Here is a 12,171-nt window from a genome sequence, read left to right as displayed (position 1 = left end):
CTTCCGGACTCCTTTTGTCTCCCGTTTGCTTGTTTCCCAAGATAGAAAAATCTTTATATACCCCACGAACCTATTGACCACCGTATTGTGGAGAAATCTTCTGTTTTCTTTTCTTGCTGTTTTCGGTCAGATCTGTTGAGCCAGGCATCATGTCTTCGCCTTCCTCCAACAACGTCGAAGGGGATGCTTGGTTGATGAAGATCGAGCTGAAGAGAGAAGAGCCCGTAGAAGCTGTCAAAGGGGAACAGAGCAAGGAGGCTACCAGAGATCAAGCGTCGGTGGTTGAGCAGGCCTGGCCTGCTGAGGAAGAAGAAGAAGATATCCTTAAACCTTACTATGATCACCTCACCCCCTCCGAGATCGAAGCCTTTCGGATCATCGAAATGGTTCGTGTGCAAAATAAATATCTCACCCGTGAAAATATTTTGTTGCAAGGGAACATAATCGCCCTCCAGAGAGTCATCCGTAGATTGGAGAATCTCTTGACCATGAAGGACAAGATCACGTCTACTTCATCACCACCACCTCCTTCTTCATCACCAAAAGAAAATTGAGTATCGGGTATGGGCACTCCCCTTGGCTTGTGCCAAGCTTGGGGGAGGTGCCGCGGTATCGTATCACCTCCACTATCTTTTGCGTTTACTTATCTTAGTTTGATCCTTAGTTATCTTTTGCTTTAGATGAATAAAAGTTTTAGTTCGATCCTTTCTTTTCGAGAGTTTGCTTAGTGATCTATCCTTGTAATCGTGTGCGAGATATATAATAAAGTTTAGTTTGAGTTTTTGCTTTCTTCACTTTCGTCTTCCAATAAAAAGAAAGGAAATAAATGAAAAGGATCATATGCTAATCTTATGGTAGGTAGTGACACTGCATAAGTAAAAGTATAAGTAGAAATTTTTATTAGAGATTGACAAACATAGCATAAGTCAATGATGCAACTCATGAAAGAATTAATAAGGGAAGAGAAGATTCACATATAAATACACTATCCTGGAAATCGTTTGTGATTGTTAGCCCGCATCAAAATATTATATGCCAAAATTGTTGACGTTGGACAAGGAAGACAACATAATCATTTATGTTTGTTCATATTTACACAGAAGTTATATTGTCATATATCCTTCAACATGTGGTGCTTGCCCCCATCTTTGCTAGCCAAAAATTCCGCACCAAGTAGAAATACTACTTGTGCATCCAAAAATCCTTAAACCCAAATCTTATTTTCAAGAGTTCAGCATACCTACCTAGGGATTTGAGCAAGATCCCTCAAGTAAGTTGTCATCGGTGCAATAAGGCAATAAAAATTGCTTCTAAAATTGCAACCCATCTTCTGGTATATAAGTCATTTTGACCTAGAAAAAAGAAGAAGAGGACTTTCGGGACGGAGCGCCGCCATCTTGAGGCGGAACTTGGGCAGGAGCACTTTTGCCCTCCGGTGGAGCAATTTCGTCGGCGGAACTTCCCTCCCGGAGGGGGAAATCATCGTCATCATCATCACCAACAACTCTCCCATCTTGGGGAGAGTAATGTCCATCAACATCTTCAACAACACCATCTCCTCTCAAACCCTAGTTCATCTCTTATGTTCAATCTGTGTACCGGAACTATAGATTGGTGCTTGTGGGTGACTAGTAGTGTTGATTACATTTTGTAGTTGATTACTACATGGTTTATTTGGTGGAATATTATATGTTCAGATCCAATATGATATTTAATACCCTCTAATCTTGAGCATGATTATCATTTGTGAATAGTTACTTTTGTTCTTCAGGTCACAGGAGAAATCTTGTTGCAAGTAATCATGTGAACTTGATATGTGTTCGATATTTTGATAGTATGTATGTTGTGATTCCCTTAGTGGTGTCATGTGAATGTTGACTACATGATACTTCACCATATTTGAGCCTAAGGGAATGCATTGTGGAGTAGTTATTAGATGATGGGTTGTGAGAGCGACAGAAGCTTCAACCCTAGTTTATGCGTTATTCCGTAAGGGTCCGGTTCCCACTCATGACCCATATAACAAGCTACACCAAGTAAGAAGTGTAGAACAATTAGCTCATAAGGACCACCATTGTATAACCACTCATCAACAGATGCAGCTTCCCAAATTGGGTAAAAGTGCAATCCGATCGCCACTCTTTAAAGGGTGGCTGCTTCTAGGCAAACCTCCTGGCTGTCTTTGCACCCCCACCTCCTTTATCACTGAGCGGTCATTTAGGGGCCTTAGCTGGTGATCCGGGTTGTTTCCCTCTCGACGATGGGATCCAAAAGTTTAATGCTATGGTTAGAATTTATTCTTAATACTTTTCTCATAGTTGTGGATGCTTGTGAGGGGGTTAATCATAAGTAGGAGGTTTGTTCAAGTAAGAACATCACCTAAGCACCGGTCCACCCACATATCAAATTATCAAAGTACCGAACACGAATCGAATCAACATGATGAAAGTGACTAGATGAAATTCCCGTGTACCCTCAAGAATGCTTTGCTTACTATAAGAGACCGTTTTGGCCCGTCCTTTGCCTCAAAAGGATTGCTCTACCTTGCTGCACTTTTGTTACTATTATCGTTACTTGCTCCTTACAAATTATCTTGCTATCAAACTACTCTGTTACTTACAATTTCAGCACTTGCAGACATTGCCTTGCGGAAAACCACTTGTCATTTCCTTCTGCTCCTCGTTGGGTTCGACACTCTTACTTATCGAAAAGGATATAATTGATCCCATATACTTGTGGGTCATCAGATATACATACAAAGGGAAACATTTCTCTAGGATTCACTGTGTGAGATGTACTTACGAACGGAAATGATTGGCCATGTATAATTGTATGCGATGGCTAGCCCGACCGCACATGAACTCATTTTGCCCAACGTGTGTGACCCGAGGGCCTATCCCCGTTGGTTTCTGGGTCGTGTGGGAAGGACCCTCCTATCACCCACACCGGCAAGGCGACGGTTTAAAATGTCGTCGCGGAAAGGGGTTAAAAACCATTTGTATAGCAGCTCGCAGTATCAGTATTTGTTGGAAGGGCTATAGAGAGAGGATTGGCGTAATGTGTTGGATGTATTATTGAGCCTCGAAGGCGAGTATCTATTGAGTACAAGACTTGTAGGGCAAGACTCCTCCTAGAGATAAGATGGCAACAATTCATATATAATCCCGTACAATCTGTAAATACCTAATATAAATCTAACACCCCCTGCAGTCGTAACGGTAGCGTTGCGAACAACAGCAGCGTCGCAGATGGTTAGAGATGAGAATAACAGCCGACGGGTTGATATCCCTCCATAGTCACAATGGGGCGTTGTGGAAGGTGTCACGTCATGGACGTGTGGACTGTAGAGGAAGGCGACGAGTTGCTCAACTGAGGTGATATCCCTTTGTGCCGTTATCGAGGTAGCCGAGAGCATGGGTGTTTAGCTATGGTCAAGGTAGTCGTTCAAAGAACGCCGTGGTCGATGTTGAGTCGGGGTAGCTGGTGTCGAGGAAGTCGCCGTGGAGCCGCGGGAGAAAGGAGGCGCCATGTTAGTCATGGGCGCCATGGTGTCGAACTAGTGGTTCGCCGAGAAGAAGACATTGTTGACGAGGCGTCGCACCGAGTTTGCCAAGCCCGGGGACACATCATGGACAAAGGCATGCGTTGATGTTTCCAGCATTGGGCATGCATATACGGACAAAGGCGATGTTGATGAGGTGCCACACCAGGCTTGCCAGGCCCCGAGACACATCATGGACAAAGGCACGCATCGGTGTTGCCAGCACCGGGCGTGCGTAGACGAACAAAGACGATGTTGACGAGGCGCCACGTCAGGCTTGCCAGGCCCAGGGAGATGTCGTGGACGAAGGCACGCGTAGGTGTTTCCAGCACCGGGCATGCGTAGACGGGGACCATGTACACCATGTCGAGGGGGCTACCAGAGAAGGACTTGACGATGGCTGCGACGCCAATCGGCGTGAGGCCGCCGCGGTAGTCAAAGTAGATGATGTGGTCGGAGAAGACGATGGTGACACTAGCGATGAGCTAGTGCTGGATGAAGATGAAGGGGGGGGTGGACGGGCGGTTCCGCTCTGGTGAACGAGCGGCAGCCGCGGCGGCTGGGTTAGGAGCGCGACAGCGATGCTCAAAGTAGGCAAGGAACACGACGACATGATGAAGACCGGCGCGGACGGTGGCATTCCCGCAGAAGTCGACACATGGGGACGGCAGAGTGGACTGTGCGTCGTGGCGCTACGCCCCGAATGGGCAACACAACGATAACATGCGGGTTGGGGCGACGATGGGAAAACCTTAGGGCGGCGGCATGGAATGCGTGGCGCGGCGCTACGGCCCGAAGGGGCGACACATCAGCGGCGTCAGGGTCGGTGCAACTATGGGGACGACCTTGGGGTGGCTGCATGGACCGCGTGTCGCGGCACTAGGACCCGAAAGGGTGATGCAGTGGCAACGTGCGAGTCGGTGCAGCCACGGGGAGAACCACGGGGCAGCGGCGTTGTGGCCCGACGGGGCGACGTAGCACCAGCCCATTGCTCAGTCGATGGAGGGGCACATTGTACTCAGGGGCAACCTTCATGGGACCCGCGAAGGCGCGTGCAACAGACAAATCAGGTCAGTCACGCGTAAGGATGACAATTTTACCCATGGGGGACGGGTACCCTGATACGTCCATTTTGCATCATGTTTTCCTACTATTATTTATGACGTTCTTATGCATAATAATGCTTTTCAGAGTAATTCTAATGCCTTTTCTCTGATAATATGCAAGGGTCACACAAAGAGGGAGAATACCGGCAGCTGGAATTCTGGAGCTGAAAAAGCTACGTCAGGCCACCTATTCTGTACATCTCCAAATGAGCTGAAACTTCACAGAGATTTTTTATGTGATATATAAGAATTATTGGAGCAAATAACTACCAGAGAGGGCCCACCAGGTGGGCACAACCCACCTGGGCGCGCCAGGGGCTTTGGCGCGCCTAGGTGGGTTGTGCCCTCCTCGGCCCAGTTCCGGTGCCTCTCTTCTGGTATATAAGTCATTTTGACCTAGAAAAATAAGGAGAGGACTTTCGGCACGAAGCGCCGCCGTCTCGAGGCAGAACTTGGGCAGGAGCACTTTTGCCCTCCGGCGGAGCGATTCCGCCAGGGGAACTATGGAGGGGGAAATCATCATCATCATCATCACCAACAACTCTCCCATCTTTGGGAGGGAAATCTCCATCAACATCTTCAACAGCACCATCTCCTCTCAAACCCGAGTTCATCTCTTGTGTTCAATCTTTGCACCGGAACCACAGAACTGTGCTTGTGGGTGACTAGTAGTGTTAATTACATCTTGTAGTTGATTACTATATGGTTTATTTGGTGGGAGATTACATGTTCAGATCCATTATGCTATTTAATACCCCTCTGATCTTGAGCATGATTATCATTTGTGAGTAGTTACTTTTGTTCTTGATGTCACGGGAGAAATCTTGTTGCAAGTAATCATTTGAACTTGATATGTGTTCGATATGTTGATGGTATGTATGTTGTGATTCCCTTACTGTTGTCATGTGAACATCGACTACATGGCACTTCACCATATTTGGGCCTAAGGGAATGCATTGTGGAGTAGTTATTAGATGATGGGTTGCGAGAATCACTGAAGCTTAAACCCTAGTTTATGTGCTACTTCATAAGGGATTGATTTGGATCCAAAAGTTTAATGCTATGGTTAGATTTTATCTTAATACTTTTCTCGTAGTTGCGGATGCTTGCGAGGGGGTTAACCATAGCTAGGAGGTTTTCTCAAGTAAGAATAGCACCTAAGCGCCGGTCCACCCACATATCAAATTATCAAAGTAGCGAACACAAATAAAACCAACATGATGAAAGTGACTAGATGAAATTCCCGTGTACCCTCAAGAACGCTTTGCTTATCATAAGAGACTGTTTTGGCCTGTCCTTTGCCACAAAAGGATTGGGCTACCTTGTCGCACATTATTTGTATTTACCGTTACTTGCTCGTTACAAATTACCTTGCTATTAAACTACTCGCTACCTATAATTTTAGTGCTTGCAAAGAATACCTTGCTGAAAACCGCTTGTCATTTCCTTCTGCCCCTCGTTGGGTTCGGCACTCTTACTTATCGGAAGGACTACAAATGATCCCCTATACTTGTTGGTCACCAAGAATCTTTTCTGGCACCGTTGCCGGGGAGTGAAGCGCTCTTGGTAAGTGGGAATCGGTAAGGAAAAATTATTGCCACTTGTTACTACGTAGAACAATCCTTTGAAGGGTTTGTTCGGGGTATCTTCACCTCAACTGGAACCACAATTAGTTACCCTTCAACATACTGTACCTATTGAAAATATTGGTTTTGGAATTTTTTCGGGTATGATAGAACAACTGCTAGCTAATCCTTATGTAGGAGATGGAACCGAACATCCTGATATGCACTTGATATATGTGGATGAAATTTGTGGATTGTTTAAGCTTGCAGGTTTACCCGAAGGTGAAGCTAAGAATAATGCTTTCCCTTTATATTTGAAGGTAAAAGCATTGGCATGGTATAGGCTATGTGATGATATTGGATGTTGGAATTGGAATTGATTGAAATTGGAATTTCACCAAAAAAATTATCCTATGCATCTAGTTCATCGTGACCGGAATTATATATATAATTCTTGGCCTCATGAAGGAGAAAGTATTGCTCTAGCTTGGGGGAGGCTTAAGTCAATGTTATATTCATGCCCCAATCATGAGCTCTCAAGAGATATTATCATTCAGAATTTTTATGCTCGGCTTTCTCGTGATGATCAATCCATGCTCGATAATTCTTGTACTAGTTCCTTTAAGAAGAATAATATTGAATTCAGGTGGGATCTTTTAGAGAGAATTAAACTCAACTCTGAAGATTGGGAACTCGACAAAGGTAAAGAGTCATGTATTAAGCTTAAGTTTGATTGTGTTAAATCTTTTATGAATACCGATGCTTTTCAAAAGTTTAGCACTAAATATGGACTTGAATCTGAGATAGTAGCCTCTTTTTGTGAATCATTTGCTACTCATGTTGACCTTCGTAAGGAGAAGTGGTTTAAATATCACCCACCTATTAAAGAACCAGTAATAGCTAATGATGAAACTATCATTTATAATGTTGATCCAGTTGTTCTGCACTTCTAGAAAAAGTGAAGTAAACATAACCATGAAAACAACTTTAAACAGAAGAGAAATTGCCTAGTAAGGATGAAAACAACTCTAATATAACCTTTTATAATTGTTATCATGGTTTATGTGACTTAGGAGCTAGCGTGAGTGCTATTCCTTTTACCTTATATCAAGAAATTATGAATGATATAGCACCCGCTGAAATAGAAGACATAGATGTTACTATTAAACTTGCTAATAGAGACACCATCACACCACTTTGGATTGTTAGAGATGTTGAAGTCTTGTGTGGGAAAATAAAATATCCTACTGATTTTCTAGTTCTTGGTTCCCCACAATATGACTTTTGTCCCGTTATCTTTGGTAGACCTTTCTTGAACAACGTTAATGCAAAAATAGATTGTGAGAAACAAACTGTTAGTGTTAATTTTGGTGATGAGTCTCATGAGTTTAAATTTTCCAAGTTCAATAGAAAGCATCATAAAAAAGAATTGCCTAGTAAGGATGAAATAATTGGTCTTGCTTCTATTGGCGTGCCTCCTACTGATCCACTAGAACAATATTTGCTAGACCATGAAAATGATATGCATATGCATGAAATAAATGAGATAGATAAAATTTTCTTTGAACAACAACCTCTACTTAAACACAATTTGCCTATTGAAACTCTAGGAGGTCCTGCTCCACCTAAAGGTGATCCTGTGTTTGAATTAAAACAGTTGCCAGATGCTACTTCTTGAGCTTGCGTTGGTTTTTCACTCGAAGAGGAAATGGTGATGCAGCAAAGTAGAGATAAGTATTTCCCTTAGTTTGAGAACCAAGGTATCAATCCAATAGGAGACAACACACAAATCACCGAATACTGGCACAAACAATCAAACAACTTGCACCCAAGGCGATAAAGGGGTTGTCAATCCCTTCACGGTTACTTGCAAAAGTGAGATATGATAGAGATAGATAAAAGATAAAGTAAACATTTTTGGTATTTTTGGTTTATAGATCGGAGAGTAAAAGATTGCAAGATAGTAGATTGGAAACTTATATGATGGAAAATAGACCCAGGGGCCATAGGTTTCACTAGAGGCTTCTCTCATGATAGCAAATAGTACGGTGGGTGAACAAATTACTGCCGAGCAATTGATGGAAAAGCGCAAAGTTATGACGATATCTAAGGCAATGATTATGAAATATAGGCATCATGTCCGTGTCAAGTAGACCGAAACAATTCTACATCTACTACTATTAATCCACACATCGCCCGCTATCCAGCATGCATCTAGAGTATTAAGTTCATAAAGAACGGAGTAACGCATTAAGTAAGATGACATGATGTAGAACTCAAGCAATATAATGAGAACCCCATCTTTTTATCCTCGATGGCAACAATACAATACGTGCCTTGCCGCCCCTACTATCATTGGGAAAGGACACTGCAAGATTGAACCCAAAGCTAAGCACTTCTCCCATTGCAAGAAAAACCAATCTAGTTGGCGAAACCAAACCGATAGTTCGAAGAGAATTACAAAGATATCAAATCATGCATAAAAGAATTTGGAGAAGATTCAAATAATATTCATAGATAAGCTGATCATAAATCCACAATTCATCGGATCTCGACAAACACACCGCAAAAAAGTATTACATCGAATAGATCTCCAAGAACATTGAGGAGAACATGGTACTGAGAATCAAAGAGAGAGAAGAAGCCATCTAGCTACTAGCTATAGTCCCATAGGTCCGTGGTAAACTACTCACGCTTCATCAGAAGGGCAATAGGGTTGATGTAGAAGCCCTCCGTGATCGAATCCCCCTCCGGCAGGGTGCCAGAAAAGGTCCCTAGATGGGATCGCACGGGTATAGAAGGTTGCGGCGGTGGAAAAGTGTTTTCGTGGACTCCTCTGGTGGTTTGGGAATATATGTGAATATATAGGCGAAAGAATTAGGTCAGGAGGGTCACGGGGTGCCCACAAGACACGGGCACGCCCTACCCCCCTAGGCGCGCCCTCCACCTTGTGGCCGCCTTGTGGCTCCTCTGACTTCATCTCCAAGTCTCCTGGGTGTCTTATGGTCCATGAAAAATCATTGCGAAGGTTTTATTCCGTTTGGACTTTGTTTGGTATTCCTTTTCTGCAAAACTCAAAAACAAGGAAAATACATAAACTGGCACTGAGCTCTAGGTTAATAAGTTAGTCCCAAAAATAATATAAAATAGCATATTAATGCATATAAAACATACAAAATAGACAATATAATAGCATGGAACAATAAAAATTATAGATACGTTGGAGACGTATCAAGCATCCCGAAGCTTAATTCCTGCTCGTCCTCGAGTAGGTAAATGATAAAAACTGAATTTTTGATGTGGAATGCTACCTAACATATAGATCCATGTAATTTTTCTTTATTGTGGCATGAATGTTCAGATCCATAAGATTCAAAACAAAAGTTTAATATTGACATAAAAACAATAATACTTCAAGCATACTAACAAGGCAATTATGTCTTCTCAAAATAACATGGCCAAAGAAATCTTATCTCTACAAAATCATATAGTCTGGCTATGCTCCATCTTCATCACATAAAATATTCAAATCATGCACAACCCCGATGACAAGCCAAGCAATTGTTTCATACTTTTGATGTTCTCAAACTTTTTCAACTTTCACGCAATCCATGAGCGTGAGCCATGGACATAGCACTATAGGTGGAATAGAATATGGTCATTATGGAGAAGACAAAAGGAAGGAGATAGTCTCACATCAACTAGGCGTATCAACGGGCTATGGAGATGCCCATCAATAGATGTCGATGTGAGTGAGTAGGGATTGCCATGCAACGGATGCACTAGAGCTATAAGTGTATGAAAGCTCAACAAAAGAAACTAAGTGGGTGTGCATCCAACTCGCTTGCTCACGAAGACCTAGGGAATTTTGAGGAAGCCCATCATTGGAATATACAAGCCAAGTTCTATAATGTAAAATTCCCACTAGTATATGAAAGTGACAACATAGGAGACTCTCTATCATGAAGATTATGGTGCTACTTTGAAGCACAAGTGTGGTAAAAGGATAGTAGCATTGCCCCTTCTCTCTTTTTCTCTCATTTTTTATTTTTTTATTTGGGCCTTTCTCTTTTTTTATGGCCTCTTTCTTTTTTTTTTGTCCGGAGTCTCATCCCGACTTGTGGGGGAATCATAGTCTCCATCATCCTTTCCTCACTCGGACAATGCTCTAATAATGATGATCATCACACTTTTATTTACTTAGAACTCAAGAATTACAACTCGATACTTAGAACAAAATATGACTCTATATGAATGCCTCCGGCGGTGTACCGGGATGTGCAATGACTCATGAGTGACATGTATGAAAGGATTATGAATGGTGGCTTTGCCACAAATACAATGTCAACTACATGATCATGCAAAGCAATATGACAATGATGGAGCGTGTCATAATAAACGGAACGGTGGAAAGTTGCATGGCAATATATCTCGGAATGGCTATGAAAATGCCATAATAGGTAGGTATGGTGGCTGTCTTGAGGAAGGTATATGGTGGGTGTGCATCCAACTACATGGGACAATGCTCTAAATATAAGATCATCACACTTTTATTTCCTTACAACTCAAGAATTACAACTCGATACTTAGAACAAAATATGACTCTATATGAATGCCTCCGGCGGTGTACCGGAATGTGCAATGAATCAAGACTGACATGTATGAAAGAATTATGAACGGTGGCTTTGCCACAAATACGATGTCAACTACATGATCATGCAAAGCAATATGACAATGATGATGCATGTTATAATAAACAGAATGGTGGAAAGTTGCGTGTCAATATATCTCGGAATGGCTATGGAAATGCCATAATAGGTAGGTATGGTGGCTGTTTTGAGGAAGGTATATGGTGGGTGTATGGTACCGGCAAAAGTTGTGTGGTACTAGAGAGGCTAGCAATGGTGGAAGGGTGAGAGTGTGTATAATCCATGGACTCAACATTAGTCATAATGAACTCACATACTTATTGCAAAAATCTATTAGTCATCGAGACAAAGTACTACACACATGCTCCTAAGGGGATAAATTGGTAGGAAAAGACCATCGCTCGTCCCCGACCGCCACTCATAAGGAAGACAATCAAAAAATACCTCATGCTCCAACTTCGTTACATAACGGTTCACCATACGTGCAAGCTACGGGAATTACAAACCTTAACACAAGTATTTCTCAAATTCACAACTACTCACTAGCATGACTCTAATATCACCATCTTTATATCTCAAAACAATCACAAGGAATCAAACTTCTCATAGTATTCAATGCACTTTATATGAATTTTTTTATTATATCCCTCCTGGATGCCTATCATATTAGGACTAAATTTATAACCAAAGCAAATTACCATGTTGTTTAAAGACTCTCAGAATAATATAAGTGGAGCATGAGAATACATTAATTTCTATAAAATAAAGCCACCGCCGTGCTCTAAAAATATATAAGTGAAGCACTAGAGCAAAATTGCCTAGCTCAAAAGATATAAGTGAAGCACATAGAGTATTCTAATAAATCACGATTCATGTGTGTCCCTCTCAAAAGGTGTGTACAGCAAGGGTGATTATGGAAAACTAAAAAGGAAAGACCCAAATCATACAAGACGCTCCAAGCAATACACATATCATGTGGTGAATAAAAATATAGCCTCAAGTAAAGTTACCGATAGGCGAAGACGAAAGAGGGGGTGCCTTCCGGGGCATGCCCAAGCTTAGGCTCTTGGTTGTCCTTGAATATTACCTTGGGGTGCCATGGGAATCCCCAAGCTTAGGCTCTTGCCACTCCTTATTCCATAGTCCATCAAATCCTTACCCAAAACTTGAAAACTTCACAACACAAAACTCAACAGAAAATCTCATAAGCTCCGTTAGTATAAGAAAATAAATCACCACTTTTGATATTGTTGTGAACTCATTATTTATTTATATTGGTGTAATATCTACTGTATTCCAACTTTTCCATG

Source organism: Triticum aestivum, chromosome 7D, assembly GCF_018294505.1.
Source record: "Triticum aestivum cultivar Chinese Spring chromosome 7D, IWGSC CS RefSeq v2.1, whole genome shotgun sequence".
In the NCBI taxonomy this organism is placed as follows: Eukaryota; Viridiplantae; Streptophyta; class Magnoliopsida; order Poales; family Poaceae; genus Triticum; species Triticum aestivum.
Note: the sequence above shows the minus strand (reverse complement) of the source record.